Here is an 18,085-nt window from a genome sequence, read left to right on the forward strand (position 1 = left end):
AGAGGTGAGAGCCAGTTGTGTTTATCCTGATGTTGCTGGACCCAATCATGTGGACAGTGGCCAGATACCAAGGACATCTGGTCAATATTTCCTATCTGACTCAACTTAAAGTGGTATATTTTGTAGTGCTGGATGAAAACATTTTGGAATTTGAGTAGTTTGTTTTCTTAATCTTCTTCCAGCCTCAGGTCTTTATATATGCTTTGCCCAGTGGATAAAACTTGCTGTTGCAGAAATGCATGTACCAAATTCACAGACTCCTTGAAATTATAAACTTTCTAACTTTATCAGTTTTGTCTAAAAGCAAATTTTGAGGGTGGATTTCTGAGATTCCATATCTTCTTTCTCTCTCCCATTCATGGTCTTCACTCTCTATATCCAGATAATGTATGCAGATACTCTATTGGTTTGTTCATCCTCTACATTTTTTGCAGTCTTTCTTTCATTTTTCTCTGCTCTCTAACAGACCTGCCTAAGTTAGGCAACTCTCTTACCATGTGTTTCTGCATAGGCTGTGATGGTTAACTTGTTGCTCACTGTGTACAAGTTAATTATAGGGCCCATTTTGATACTTGTCTTTCACAGTTTGGGAGTTTCATACACAGCCCATTTTGATACTTGTCTTTCACAGTTTGGGAGTTTCATACACAGCCCATTTTGATACTTGTCTTTCACAGTTTAGGAGTTTTGTACACAGCCCATTTTGATACTTGCCTTTCACAGTTTAGGAGTTTCATACACAGCCCATTTTGATACTTGTCTTTCACAGTTTAGGAGTTTCATACACAGCCCATTTTGATACTTGTCTTTCACAGTTTAGGAGTTTCATACACAGCCCTTTTTGATACATGTCAAGTTATATTCACTCAGATTCTAGCTTGAGCACAAACTTCAGGTTCAATATTTAAATTTATTTGAACTAATATGGCACTTTTCAAATATTTTCGTGTCAAAGCTAACATTGACCCAGTCAGTACATTGCAATTACACATAAAGCTAAAATTTACAATGGTGGCTGATATGGATGGTGATTAGGTGTCAACCCTGGGATCAGTTTTATTTTTCCAGGATAATCAAGTTGGATGTTTTTAAATTAGTCATGATAACTTTTCCATGATTATCTGTCTCAGTAGTATTAGTTTCATGCAAAACATTTCAAGTTGAAAGGATTGAAGTAGATCAAGGCACACAAATTTGTTGTTTATAGTGTCATATGTGGACATGCAAGGATGTTTATTCTATATTTGTGTATCCATGACAATAAAGAAAAATGTCTCCAAAAGGGGAATAGTTCTGATGATCTCGTTCAAGGCCAAACAAATCAGGCAAGTAAAGTCCTCATGGAGCTAGTCTCCAACCCCTGTTTATTTAAATCTGCCACTAAGTTTGTCTCCATCCCCCATTTATTTAATTCTGCCACTAAGTTTGTCTCCAACCCCTATTTATTTAATTCTGTCACTGACTGTATTGCCTTGAAATTACATATGACAATAAGTCAATTTTCTATTGCTAATTTTGTTGATAAATCATTAACTAGTCTTTGGACACCAAAAGTTATTGCATCTTTGCTTAAGTTGTGGAGAGGATTGTTGTGGATACAGTATGCCAAGAATTTTCCAGTGAAATTCAGAATTTGTAAAGCTTCAGTTGTTAAAGTTTGTGCAAAACTTGAAATGAAGGATGAAAAAAAAATTGAGTTAGTTGAAAACCAGTTAGTTGACTTGCATTAATACTTGTGATGGCAGGGAATTTGCATATATGTTGTCCTTGGACCCAAGCTGTATTTTGACCCTGACCCTGACCCTGACCCAGAAATTGAAGCAAATAAGAACAGTAAAGATTTTGAAGAAAACAAAGCAGATGAGAGCAAAAAGAAAACAGCAAACAAGAGAGATAATATTTATTTTTTAAAGGGACTAACAACATGGACCCACAGAGTCAGTTCCAAAGTCAGTATTTTTTATCTGATGTGAAAACCCAGACAATGTCAAAGTCAGCATTATTTACCTGATGTGAAAACCCAGACAATGCCAAAGTCAGTATTATTTACCTGATGTGAAAACCCAGACAATGTCAAAGTCAGCATTATTTACCTGATGTGAAAACCCAGACAATGTCAAAGTCAGCATTATTTACCTGATGTGAAAACCCAGACAATGCCAAAGTCAGTATTATTTACCTGATGTGAAAACCCAGACAATGCCAAAGTCAGTATTATTTACCTGATGTGAAAACCCAGACAATGTCAAAGTCAGTATTATTTACCTGATGTGAAAACCCAGACAATGCCAAAGTCAGCATTATTTACCTGATGTGAAAACCCAGACAATGTCAGAGTCAGTATTATTTACCTGATGTGAAAACCCAGACAATGTCAGAGTCAGTATTATTTACCTGATGTGAAAACCCAGACAGTGCCAAAGTCAGCATTATTTACCTGATGTGAAAACCCAGACAATGTCAAAGTCAGTATTTACCTGATGTGAAAACCCAGACAATGCCAAAGTCAGTATTATTTACCTGATGTGAAAACCCAGACAATGTCAAAGTCAGCATTATTTACCTGATGTGAAAACCCAGACAATGTCAAAGTCAGTATTATTTACCTGATGTGAAAACCCAGACAATGCCATAGTCAGCATTATTTACCTGATGTGAAAACCCAGACAATGTCAAAGTCAGTATTATTTACCTGATGTGAAAACCCAGACAATGTCAAAGTCAGTATTATTTACCTGATGTGAAAACCCAGACAGTGCCAAAGTCAGCATTATTTACCTGATGTGAAAACCCAGACAATGTCAAAGTCAGTATTTACCTGATGTGAAAACCCAGACAATGTCAAAGTCAGTATTATTTACCTGATGTGAAAACCCAGACAATGCCATAGTCAGTATTATTTACCTGATGTGAAAACCCAGACAATGTCAAAGTCAGCATTATTTACCTGATGTGAAAACCCAGACAATGCCATAGTCAGTATTATTTACCTGATGTGAAAACCCAGACAATGCCAAAGTCAGCATTATTTACCTGATGTGAAAACCCAGACAATGTCAGAGTCAGTATTATTTACCTGATGTGAAAACCCAGACAATGCCATAGTCAGTATTATTTACCTGATGTGAAAACCCAGACAATGTCAAAGTCAAAATGAGAGACCTTCTCACCCTGCTTTTCCGTCTGACAGGTGTTGCCTTAAATTCTTTGTCTGTGGAGTTATGGGTGTATGAGGTCTATGTCTTATGTCTAATTAATTTTGTTTTCATTTTTGGGTAAAGATTTGTATTCTGTGTTGTAACGTTACTGTTATTATAAACTGTTATTATAAACTGCCCATAAGGCTGAATGTGCAGTGTTTGAAGATCTCATATGTTCACCTTAGGGCATCTGTTAATTCTTTTCTCTACTGAGTTAATCTGTTTGTTATTTATGTCATATGTTACTAAAGTTTTGGCTTTTGGTTGTAAACAAATTTATTAAGTGCAATCATGAACAATTTTACAATATATGAACAGGATATGTCTCATTTTATACCCGTAGTTAACTTTGCAGTTCATATGCCATAATGCCAATAGACTATTTTTAACTTTGCAGTTCATATTCCATAATGCCAATAGACTATTTTTAACTTTGCAGTTCATATGCCATAATGCCAATAGACTATTTTTAACTTTGCAGTTCATACTCCATAATGCCAGTATACTGCATTTGAGCTTTTAAAAACTGATAATGTTTACAATCAATGCCTTTTAAGTGCTATACAGTCTTTTAATTTTAATGCATATAATATTTTTGCATGAATTATAGGGTACTGCATTTGTATGGGACAAAATAAATGAGTTTTTTTGGGACGATACTGCACAACCTGTGTGAGTGTAATATCCATCCGACAAAATGAGTTCATATTTTCCAATACAAAAGCAGTAACCTTTTTATTATATGCTCATTCTCTTATTCTACCTAAGGCTTAAATATATAAAAAAGTACACTACAAGAAACAAAAATGATTGAATTTATGCTGTATTCCAAAATAAATACACAACTTCAGATTCATTCATACACAACATCAGCAATATTAATGCACACATAACTCCATCCAGCAAAATTTGAACTTAGTCATGCATTCAAAATCACTTTAAAAAAGAATTGTCACTTTGGTCTACATCGAGTCATATTGAGAATGAGCACATTGTAACAACTTTCCGTTTTGTCTGGAATGAATGGATTTTGGAGTTTTTGTTGATTCTACTCAATTCTGATGATTATGGACCGGGATTTATTAGCTTATATCAATTCCACACAAAATACATGTGTCTGTGATTTGAGCAGGAGGGATGTGTCTTGAATCGGCTGCATGTGCATTTCTGTTCTGTCATTGAATGTTTGGAATCATAATACTATATGAGTGTACATGATTTGTTTACAAAGTAGTTCCGAGTATATTATACTTTTATACTATACTATCTTCAGGCACACTTGTCATGTACTTTCATGCAATATCAAGGTGTTCAGTATCATTGAATACTGCACAATTATGACAATGTAAAGTTAATGAGAAAAAAAGGAGTATGTAATAAACATGAATACAGATCACAATATATGTACAGTATTTAGGTTTGTTTTTCTTTTGTCAAACCAGTTAAATTTTGACCTTGAAAACTGGTCCTCCTTACAGACCTGTGAAAAAACCAACTCACTGTCTTAAGGAACCACTTTTTGTTGGTAGAATGAGTGGTCTTTCAAAATGCGTTTTACTGTATTTGTCATTGCTATATGATTGCAATGTAGAGAAATAATCAGGACTTGTGATTGATTCACTTGGTATTCACGTTAGCACGTGTAAATCATAATGTCTTGTACTGCTTAGCTAATTAGTATGAATGTCATTATGTCATTATGTTGTGCTTTAGATTGATGTAGGAAACAGTACCTTGTGCTTTAGACTGATGTAGGAAACAGTACCTTGTGCTTTAGATTGATGTAGGAAACAGTACCTTTTGCTTTAGATTGATGTAGGAAACAGTACCTTGTGCTTTAGATTGATGTAGGAAACAGTACCTTGTGCTTTAGATTGATGTAGGAAACAGTACCTTGTGCTTTAGATTGATGTAGGAAGCAGTACCTTGTGCTTTAGACTGATGTAGGAAGCAGTAGGTTCTGCTTTAGATTGATGTATGAAGTTTAGTTTAAACAAAGTTTCTTATTTCTCTTCCTATGATCTAAAAATAGAACAAAATTAGGAATTATCAAAATGACTTGCTGCTAGGACAACAGCTGTAAACTATCCATTAATATTTGTCTGCAAAATGATTGTGAGGTTAAGGATTGTGCAGAAAAGTATTTTTGTTTATTTTTTGGAGTATATTTAGATCTTGTTTGATTTTATATGTACAGATTAGATTTGTTTAGATTGTATGTATACAGATTTGAGATACTTTTTAAGACATTTGTATGTCCACTGTAAATGCTAGCACCATGTAAAGAAAAAGGCATATATATTTTAGTTATAGTTTTGATTCTTACTTTTCATGTCTCAAGTTCAAGGTCAAATCAACCAGAATACCCTTTGTCACCTCATTCATTCAGTATGTAACTCACCTTAGTTTTGTAGTGAAACAGAATGTTATTTTTGGAATTTTCACTGCACATACTGTGATACTATGAAAACAAGTTTTTATTGTAAATGTGATTATTTTTGTTGTACATGTGACTAGTTTTATTGTACATGTGATTATTTTTATAGTGTGTAAAATAAAATATGTTTTATATTGTGCAGGTTGATGGGTTTGTAACCATTGTCTATTTCTGCACTGGATCAACAAAATTCTGCCTATATGTCACAGCCAACTATTTTATTTGGTACAGAATCAGTCTATGTGTGTTGGTATTTTAAATTAAATGAGCTAAGGAACCAGTCAGTGTGTGTTGGTATTTTAAATGAGCTAAGGAACCAGTCAGTGTATGTTGGTGTTTTAAATGAGCTATGGAACCAGTGTATGTGTGTTGGTATTTGAGGTGGCACTCTACAGTTTTGTATTTTGCATAGGTTAGAATTTTAAAGAGAAAGAATTTCCCCGGGTTTCCTCACTGGTTATACTGGCTACTTAAAAAAACAAACTTGTATATCTTAGATATTGTTTAAAGAACCTTTAATTCCCTTTATATTGGTGTATGAATGATGGATGTAATATGGGTTATAGAGTATACAGCTTGGCCTTTCTGCAGATGTGCATCTTTCAAAAACTGCTAGCTCTGCTTGGTCATTTTCACTTTCTGGACTTAAGTAAATTGTAAAAAAAGGAGCCAATAACTTTTTTACATTTTATTTATGTAGTTATATATTGCACTTTCATAATCTGGTATTGTCTAGTTGGGCAAAATTCTTTTTCCCTATTTTAATAGGTGCTAAAGATATTCTACTGTAGACTAATTCAGGCTGACTTTTTTAGCACAAGGCAGCAGTCATTTTAGTTACCAGTGTGCTTAGATCATGTACAGTTTCCATAATTACATTATCCAAAGAAATGTCAGCCACATTACATCAAAACAGCACAAAGGTCTGCCATCATTCTCTCCACTGTGCATGTTTCAACTGCAAACAACTTCACCTTACATACGTCACTCCCTCAAAAGTACGTTATAACTGGTGAGCATCCCCTTAAATGAGCTAAGGAACCAGTCTATATGTGCTGGTATTTTAGATATCCTACTTAAAATAATGAAGGTCACTGATGGGTTAAAAAAATTACCAGAACAAATTAATGTCATGAACCAGAAGAAGCCTACATGTGGGTAATTTGTATGTAATGGTAGATTTCAACAAGTTTCAGTTTTTAACTGTTGCTGCATATTGTTACTGCTTGTATATGGGGAGACCTTACTGGACCAGATTTTATAGTAGGCTTCTTATGTATCATTTATAGTAGGCTTCTTGTATCATTTATAGTAGGCTTCTTGTATCATTTATAGTAGGCTTCTTGTATCATTTATAGTAGGCTTCTTATGTATCATTTATAGTAGGATTCTTGTATCATTTATAGTAGGCTTCTTGTATCATTTATAGTAGGCTTCTTATGTATCATTTATAGTAGGCTTCTTCAGGAGAATATTCCTCCAAAACAAGCTGCACATTGTATCATTTTCATCGTTTGAAATGTTGCATCTGGTATGTATCATTCAGGGGATGTAGGTGTGTTTTGCCAGTTTATCCACAAAAGTATAGGAATAGCCAAACAGTACCATTATTGTACATGTACTAACCAGACAGTAACATTATAGTACTAACCAGACAGTAACATTATAGTACATGTACTAACCAGACAGTAACATTATAGTACATGTACTAACCAGACAGTAACATTATAGTACTAACCAGACAGTAACATTATAGCAATAACCAGACTAACATTATAGTATTAACCAATCAGTATCATTAAAGTAATAGCCAAACAGTACAGTTATAGTACTAACCAAACAGTAACATTATAGTACTAAGCAGACAGTAACATCATAGCCATAGCCAATCAGTATCACTATAGCAATAACCAAACAGTAACATTATAGTAATACCCAAACAGTAACGTTATAGCAATAACCAGACTGTAACATTATAGTACTAACCAAACAGTAACATTATAGCAATAACCAAACATTATAGTACTAACCAAACAGTAACATTATAGTAATAGCCAAACAGTAACATTATAGTACTAACCAAAGAGTAACATTATAGAAATAACCAAACAGTAACATTATAGTACTAACCAATCAGTAATATTAGAGCTATAACCAGACTGTAACATTATAGTACTAACCAAACATTATAGTACTAACCAATCAGTAATATTAGAGCAATAACCAAACAGTAACATTATGGTACTAATCAAACAGTAACATTATAATACTAACCAAACAGTGATATTATAGTAATAGCCAAACAGTAACATTATAGTACTAACCAAACAGTAACATTATAGCAATAACCAAGCAGCAACATTATAGCAATAACCAAACAGTAACACTATAGTACTAGCTAAACAGTAAAATTATAGTAATAACCAAACAGTAACATTATAGTAATACCCAAACAGTAATATTATAGCAATAACCCAACAGTAACATCATAGTACTAACCAAACAATAACAGTATTATAATAACCAAACAGTAACATTATAGCAATAACCAATAGGTAACATTATAGTACTAATCAAACAGTAACATTATAATACTAACCAAACAGGAAAATTATAGTACTAACCAAACAGTAACATTATAGCAATAACCAAACAGTAACATTATAGTACTAATCAAACAGTAACATTATAATACTAACCAAACAGGAAAATTATAGTACTAACCAAACAGTAACATTATAGTAATAGCCAAACAGTAACTTTATAGTACTAATGAAACAGTAACATTATAGCAATAACCAAACAGTAACAATATAATACTAGCCAAACAGTAACATTATAGTAATAATCAAACAGTAACATTATGGTAATACCCAAACAATAATATTGTAGCAATAACCAAACAGTAACATCATAGTACTAACCAAACAATAACAGTATTATACTAACCAAACAGTAACACAATAGTACTAGCTAAACAGTAACATTATAATAATAACCAAACAGTAACATTATAGTAATACCCAAACAGTAATATTATAGTAATAACCAAACAGTAACATCATGGCACTAACCAAACAATAACAGTATAATACTAACCAAACAGTAACTTTATAGCAGTAACCAAACAGTAACATTAATGTAATAACCAAACAGTAGCATTATAGTAATAACCAAACAGTAACATTATAGTAATAACCAAACAGTAGCATTATTGTAGTAACCAAACAGTAACATTATACTTATTGGGAATCGAAGTTGTTGTTTGTGGCCATTTTAAGAAGATTGCTAAATGTGGCTTATCTGTACAATTCTTGTAATTAAGACAATAATGAGGTTATTCCAATATTTTTTTGTAAAATCTGGTCCAATACCAGCAAGTCAAATTTGGCCCAATGCCAGAAAGTCAAATTTGGTCTAATACCAGCAAGTCAAATTAGGCCCAATACCAGCAAGTCAAATTTGGCCCAATACCAGCAAGTCAAATTTGGTATAATACCAGCAAGACAAATTAAGCCCGATACCAGCAAGTCATAGAAGAACTGGGAGATAAGTGTAAGTAAGACTCCCTGTCCTTCAGCATCATTTTACATGTAGACACAATTTAGTGGATATTATGACTTAATACATTCCAGACATTTCTGTGATAATAGGATTACATTCACCTTACAAAAAGAGTCATAGTTGTTTGGTTTTAACTGATTATGCAGTTTTCTCTTGCATATTGTAAAACCAAGACCTTTTTCATATTTTCAATGTCAAGACAATTACCAGCAATTGGTGTTTCTTATCAGTATCTGGTATGGCTTTTCATCCATTATGCATTAGTAAACAATTGCTGTTTTAACCTTTTGCTAGATCAATTTGACCAAAATTTGGCATAAAGCATCCTGGCCAAAAGGGCTTTCAGTTTTTTATACCAGCTATGTTAAAAAGAACTGTCAAAGTCTTTACAGTGATATCTCACAAGCTGATGAACAAAATGTGATCCACTTTGACAACTGGCATAAAGGCCTTTCAAATTTGGACAAGTGATGCCAATCTGCCTACAGTATGATCATGTTACTAAAAATAGAACAGCCAGTGGTACTAAAAATGGAAAAAAAATAGATGACTCCTTCTTTAAAACACTGAATACATCTTATAAAACTTTACAAAAAAACATCCACGCATAGAGGGATTTTAACTTCATTCCACCATCAAATACGATCACTTTTACAAGAAATAGACAATACTTTAATCATCTTCTCCAGAAGACTGAAAAATAATTTATCAAACTTGACAGAATCCTGGCATGAAGATCTCTCAGTTAAGTGATGCTGATCTGCCATCATTGCTGAAAAATAGAAAAACAAACTTTAATTAAATTCTTATAAACTGTCAACAGACTTTAATTGAATTCTTATAAACTGTCAACAAACTTTAATTGAATTCTTATAAACTGTCAACAGACTTTAATTAAATTCTTATAAACTGTCAACAGACTTTAATTGAATTCTTATAAACTGTAAACAGACTTGGACCATATTTAAAGAAAGCATCTTACATAAAGACCTTACAATGTTTTGTACAATAGAAATTTGACCAAAGCATGAAAACATTTGAAGCTATTATCTATGATACCATTCTACCATCAGATTGGCCTCAATTTGATACTGATATGCTATCAGATTGGCCTCAATTTGATACTAATATGCCATCAGATTGGCCTCAATTTGATACCGATATGCCATCATAATGGCCTCAAATTGATACTGATATGCCATAAGATTGGCCTCAATTTGATAATGATATGCCATCAAATTGGTCTCAACTTGATACTGATATGCCATCAGAATGGCCTCAATTTGATATCGATATGCCATCATAATGGCCTCAGTTTGATACCATTCTACCGTCAGATTGGACTAAATTAAATACCATTATACCATTAGATTGGCCTAAATTTGATACCGATATGCCATCAGATTGGCCTCAAATTGATACCGATATGCCATCAAATTGGCCTCAATTTGATACCGATATGCCATCATAATGGCCTCAATTTGATACTGATATGCCATAAGATTGGCCTCAATTTGATACTGATATGTCATAATAATGGCCTCAATTTGATACCTATATGCCATCAGATTGGCCTCAATTTGATGCTGATATGTCATAATAATGGCCTCAATTTGATACCTATATGCCATCAGATTGGCCTAAATTTGATACTGATATGTCATCATAATGGCCTCAATTTGATACCATTCTACCATCAGCTTGGCCTCAATTTGATACTGATATGCTATCAGATTGTCATGCGGGAGGTCGTGGGTTCGATCCCCGGCCGAGTCATACCAAAGACTTACAAAAATGGTACTAACAGCTGCCTGTCTTGTCGCTCAGCATTAAGAGGTTAGTGTTAGGACTGGTCGGCCTGGTGTCATGATAATGTGACTGGGTGGGACATCATGCTACATGCCTGCGGCATGATACCCCAGTGCTAGACATCACTATGAACTGCCACACTGCAGACATCGTAGCGATATGACTGAAAAATTGTTAAAGCTACGTTAAAAATCCAAATCACACACACACTATCATATTGTCCTTAATTTAGTACTGATATGCTATCATAATGGCCTCAATTTGATACCATTCTACAATGAGATTGGTCTCAAATTGATCCTGATATGCTATCAGATTGGCCGCAATTTGATATCGATATGCCATCATAATGGCCTCAATTTGATACCATTCTGCCATCAGATTGGTCTCAATTTGATACTGATATGTCATCAGATTTGCCTCAATTTGATACCGATATGCCATCAGATTGGCCTCAATCTGATACCATTCTACTGTCAGATTGGCCTCAACTTCTTACCGATATGCCATCAGATTGGCCTCAATTTGATACTGATATGCCATCAGATTGGCCTCAATTTGATACCATTCTACTGTCAGATTGGCCTCAATATGATACTGACATGCCATCAGATTGGCCTCAATTTGATACTGATATGCCATCAGATTGGCCTCAATATGATACTGACATGCCATCAGATTGGCCTCAATTTGATACTGATATGCCATCAGATTGGCCTCAACTTCTTACCGATATGCCATCAGATTGGCCTCAATTTGATACTGATATGTCATCAGATTTGCCTCAATTTGATACCGATATGCCATCAGATTGGCCTCAATCTGATACCATTCTACTGTCAGATTGGCCTCAATATGATATTGACATGCCATCAGATTGGCCTCAATTTAATACTGATATCCCGTCAGATTGGCCTCAATTTGATACCATTCTACTGTCAGATTGGCCTCAATTTGTAACCGATATGCCATCTCATTGGCTTCAATTTGATACCATTTTACCATCAGATTGGTCTCAATTTGATACCATTCTATTGGCCTCACATTGTTACCGATATGCCATCAGATTGGCTTCAATTTGATACTGATATGCCATCAGATTGGCCTCAATTTGATATCATTCTGCCATCAGATTGGTCTCAATTTGATACCATTCTATTGGCCTCACATTGTTACCGATATGCCATCAGATTGGCTTCAAATTTGATACTGACATGTCATCAGATTGGCTTCAAATTTGATACTGATATGCCATCAGATTGGCCTCAATTTGATACTGATATGCCATCAGATTGGCCTCAATTTAATACTGATATCCCGTCAGATTGGCCTCAATTTGATATCATTCTGCCATCAGATTGGCCTCAAATTGATACTGATGTGCCATCAGATTGGCCTCAAACTGATACTGATATGCCATCTGATTGGCTTCAATTTGTTACGATTCTAGTGTCATATTGACCTCAATTAGTTACCAATATGTCATCTGATTGGCCTCAATTTGATATTGATATGCTATCAGATTGGCCTCAATTTGATACCGATATGCCATCAGATTGGCCTCAATTTGATACTGATATGCTATAAGGATGGCCTCAATTTGATACCATTCTACTGTCAGATTGGCCTGAATTTGATACTGATATGCTATAAGGATGGCCTCAATTTGATACCATTCTACTGTCAGATTGGCCTCAATTTGATATCATTCTGCCATCAGATTGGCCTCAAATTGATACTGATGTGCCATCTGATTGGCTTCAATTTGTTACGATTCTAGTGTCATATTGACCTCAATTAGTTACCGATATGTCATCTGATTGGCCTCAATTTGATACTGATATGCCATCAGATTGGCCTCAATTTGATACTGACATGTCATCAGATTGGCCTCAATTTAATACTGATATCCCGTAAGATTGGCCTCAATTTGATACACATATGCCATCATATTGGCCTCAATTTGATACCATTCTACTGTCAGATTGGCCTCAATTTGTTACCGATATGCCATCTCATTGGTTTCAATTTGATACCATTTTACCATCATATTGGTCTCAATTTTGATACCATTCTATTGGCCTCACATTGTTACCGATATGCCATCAGATTGGCTTCAAATTGATACTGATATGCCATCAGATTGGCCTCAATTTCATACTGATATGCCATCAGATTGGCCTCAATTTCATACTGATATGCCATCAGATTGGTCTCAATTTGATACTGACATGTCATCAGATTGGCCTCAATTTGATACTGACATGTCATCAGATTGGCCTCAATTTAATACTGACATGTCATCAGATTGGCCTCAATTTAATACTGATATCCCGTCAGATTGGCCTCAATTTGATATCATTCTGCCATCAGATTGGCCTCAAATTGATACTGATGTGCCATCTGATTGGCTTCAATTTGTTACGATTCTAGTGTCATATTGACCTCAATTAGTTACCGATATGTCATCTGATTGGCCTCAATTTGATACTGATATGCTATCAGACTGGCCAAAAATTGATATTGATATGCCATCAGATTGGCCTCAATTTGATACCGATATGCCATTAGATTGGCCTCAATTTGATACTGATATGACATAAGATTGGCATCAATTTGATACCATTCTACTGTCAGATTGGCCTCAATTTGTTAACAATATGCCATCAGATTGGTCTCAAATTGATACTGCTATGCCATCATAATGGCCTCAATTTGATACCAATTTACTGTCAGATTGGCCTCAATTTCTTACTGATATGCCATCAGATTGGCCTCAAATTGATACTGCTATGCCATCATAATGGCCTCAATTTGATACCAATTTACTGTCAGATTGGCCTCAATTTGTAACCGATATGCCATCAGATTGGCCTGAGACTGATACTACTATGCCATCATAATGCTCTCAATTTGATACCATTTTACTGTCAGATTGGCCTCAATTTGTAACCGATATGCCATCAGATTGGCCTCAGACTGATACTGCTATGCCATCATAATGGCCTCAATTTGATACCATTCTACTGTCAGACTGGGCTCAATTTGTAACCGATATGCCATCAGATTGGCCTCAATTTGATACTGATCTACCATCAGATTGGCCTCAATAAAATTATATAATCAGAGGCCATATTAGCTACCACCGTATAGATGGATGTCTTTGAAACGTCGATAAAGGACCTGAATATTCAGCAAATATATCGGTCTATTAAAAATTAAATAGGGCTCAGGATAAGGTGCAGCCTAATTAGATGGATGTCTTTGAAATGTCACTTGGGGACCTGAATACCCAGCAAAGACATATTTCTTTCAGGGAAAAATAAAAACCAATAAAGCTAAATTAAGCATTATACCATTGAACTTGCCATATGTTCCAGGGAGAAAAAAAAAACTACAAATACCTCCTAGACGCAGACATTTCATATCAAGAATGGCAGTACTAAAGAAGACCAGGAGACAGGAAAAAGACCAAAAACATCAACGGGCACGGGAAAAGAAGAAAAGAGCTGAAATAAAGGAGAGCAGGAAAAGGACTCGACACCGGACAGAAGCAGTAAACACTCGCAGCAAGAAGACCTAAAGGAAGAGAAGAAAAGACCACCTGGCAGAAACCTCCTAAAGACTTGGGGAAAGGAAAATATAACTGAAAAGAAATTGCCGCCAAATAATCAGTAAAACACACCGCGTCCAAGTCTGAAAAGAATTGCCATCCCAAAACAGAAAGTAACCAACGCTTGTACCAACCTCCCACCCACCCACCCACCCCCAACACAACCCACATATGTATGCGAGAAAGTGTTCGTGTATGTGTGTCGTTGGAATGTTGTTGTTGTAGGGTTTAACGCCATTTTTCAGCACACGATAGGCTATACATGGCGGCCAGTATTAATGGTGGAGGAAGAACTCGGGGGTGGGGGGGGGAAACCCCAGAAAGAACCACCGACCCACGAGAAGCTACTGGCAAGCTCTCTCACATACCCACATTAGCCGAATCCGAGACTCGAACTTACGCAGGCAGAGTCGTCGGAATGTATGTAAAAACTAACAGAAACACGAACAGGAATATATATAACTTCCACACAAAATATAGCACACACACTTACCCCCCTGCCCGAAAAAAAAATAAAATATGTAGCACACACACAAGTTAACCACACAGGACTTTCATTCCGACCCACGAAAGCCCTCTTTAGACCAACAACTTGCTGGCCCTGGAAAATACTGATTGGTTCAAATTCCAGCTTGAGAAATATTACGTCCAGATTGAAATTTCAACAAAAGGAGAGACTACTTAAGCCTATGCGATGTGACAAACTTTTCGGAACATTTAAGTACGCACAGTACACCAAATTAAATAACTAACACAGTATAGGAAAATTCACAACTCGGAAATATATTTTTTGAATGTGACAATCAAATGTTTGGAAAATATCATAGGAACAGCCCGATAAAAATAAGGAACTTGGCATTGATTTGAAACATAAATTTTGAAGCCACTGCTGCTTGTTGTTCTTGGGGTTTAACGCCATTTTCAGCACAAGATAGGCTATACATGGCGACCAGTATCAATGGTGGAAGGAAAACCCTGGAAAGAACCACCGACCCACGAGAAGCTACTGGCAAGCTTACTCACATACCCACATTGGCCGAACCCGAGACTCGAACCCACGCAGACAGAGGTGAGATGGCAATGATCCATAACGGTGAGCGCTTTAGACCACTCGGGACTGCTGCACGTGTACTTGGTGACAGCTTGGAATGAGAGACAACAGGGATGCAGACAACCAGCGGAAGACGACGATGGAGGATGTCGTTGTGATGGGGAGTTTGGCGGGGCCTTCGCGGCTCCTCTGCTTCCGGTTGGTTGCTTGGGAGGTATTGTACAACTAGCGGTTAATCTCATAAATTAAAAAGTACACAAACGTGTACAACTAACGAGTCGCACATGCAGAATGGTGCAGCAGAGGAGGTGAATAGATCTTTTGCTAGAACATCATTTTTTGAAAAAATAAACCTCATACGAAGAAAACGAAAAAGATAGGGTTAATAACGCCAAACCGAAGCCTCTAACTTACCTTGAGTTTCTCGAATTGCGTTAGATTTTTTTTGTTTGTTACTTTATCGTTGTCGTTTGTGTTTTTCTAAATTTGTATGTGGGTTTTGTTTACCCATCGGACGTTTCAATGAGGTCTGCTGCTATACATGTATGAGTAGTTAAATCATTAATATAACAACCAAATATTTGATCAAGACTATACGATATCGCGATTGAGGATCATGTCAATTTTTTGTTATAAATCCGTGTGGAGTAATTAATAATAAATTAAGCAATTAATTAAGTAATTAATAATGGCACCAACTGCAGAATCTTACACAGCTATTTTGGAACGAGAAAGATTAGAAGCAATTAAAAAATATCTTCCTGTTCATGATGTTCTCAAACAAAAATTGCAGGAACAACAAGTTGAATATGCAGAAGAAAACGAGTGATTTTTTAAACATGTTACAAAGGTTACTGAAAAAGTTGCAAAAGCTACTGAAAAGATAGCAAAAAGAACCAAACAGACAAAATAGATTATAAGAAACATTCCAGCTGAAATAGCTGCTGCTCAACCACCTCCCGAGGATGAAGGTGTTGACGAAGAAGAAGAAAAGGCGAAAATAACATTAAAAAAGGGAGAAAAGGAGTTGGTTTTAGGGAAACGTTTACTGGGGAAGGTATACAAGTAATAAAAAAACTTAAAGATGCACGTGAACTAGATGCGTTTGCTGCTGCAAGTTTTTCTCAAGGGTATAGACTTTTAAAACCTAAATATGTTAGAGGTTGAAATCGTGAAACGTGGCATAATTTGTTGGGGTTTTTTTTACTATACACCAGGGAATTGATCAGATAAGCGTGAATGATCCGATGTATCAGACTTACGGGAGTAGATCAGTATGCCAGAATGATGGCAGAAACAAGGGGGAAAAAAACATCAAGATTGTCGAGGAAGTCGAAATCTTCTCAACCAAAACCTTTTGAGCAGGAACCTTCCTATCAACTTCCTCCACCTCACCAACAAATAAAACAACCAAACAACCGTTAATTGTGACTGATGATCAACCACAATCTCCTCGACGACAACTTCCTAAGCTTCCTCGATCACAACAATCTCCTCGACCACGACAACAACTTTCTCAACCACAAAAACAACCTATACCTGAACCAAAAGTTGTAACTGAAGCTATCAGTAAACTTACACCCATGGCTTTAAAAATTATCCGGGACGCAGATTATCCTGGGAATATAGATATTGCTGCAAAATATGATGAAAAAGATAATTATTTAAAACCTGAATATATATCATTGTCAGAAAGTGATTGGATAAGAGATATTTATTTTTCTTCAAATTTAATAATCTTTATTATTCAGAAAGTCTAGATTTTGGCCGAACATATATCAGTAAAGTAGAAGAAAGAAAAAAAAAATTACAAAGCGAAAAAAAAAAGATACGCTTACTGAATTATCTAAACACACGCAAAGCACTGAACCAAAAACAGTGTTCTTGCCGATGTTGATCGCTTAGAAACTCTGATCGGAGGAAAACGCGCAGGAAATAATTCTCCAGAAATTATAAATGAAATATCTGATATTTGTTGAAGATTGTTTACAGGTGGTATTATGGGATCGTAACACTTATCAGTCTCTCATTAATGAAATTGTCGATGATTATCACAGCGACTGAAAACAATTAATTAATCAACATGTAATTTAAAAATGATCATACACAATGCTCAACGTGGGCCTTGAATAGTTAGGATAGTAGAAATACGATTGCCAACGTACAAAGCGATTTACGGAAATGGACTTGGTGATGTTGTTCAATGTCTATTTAAGAGAATAGCTCCAAAAGCAATACCGATTGCAAACCAATTAGGGATGAAAGCTATTGAAACTATTCGCGATCAAGTTATTGGTGCTGTTGGTAATGTTGCTGGTAAAGCATTTTCTGCAATTAAAGAAAGATTAGCTCGATTAGTACGAAGACAACCACAGCCAGTAAAATTACCCAGCACTGAAATTATGCCTGCA

This window comes from Sinohyriopsis cumingii, chromosome 5 (assembly GCF_028554795.1).
Source record: "Sinohyriopsis cumingii isolate HCF-2022 chromosome 5, ASM2855479v2, whole genome shotgun sequence".
NCBI classification, from domain to species: Eukaryota; Metazoa; Mollusca; class Bivalvia; order Unionida; family Unionidae; genus Sinohyriopsis; species Sinohyriopsis cumingii.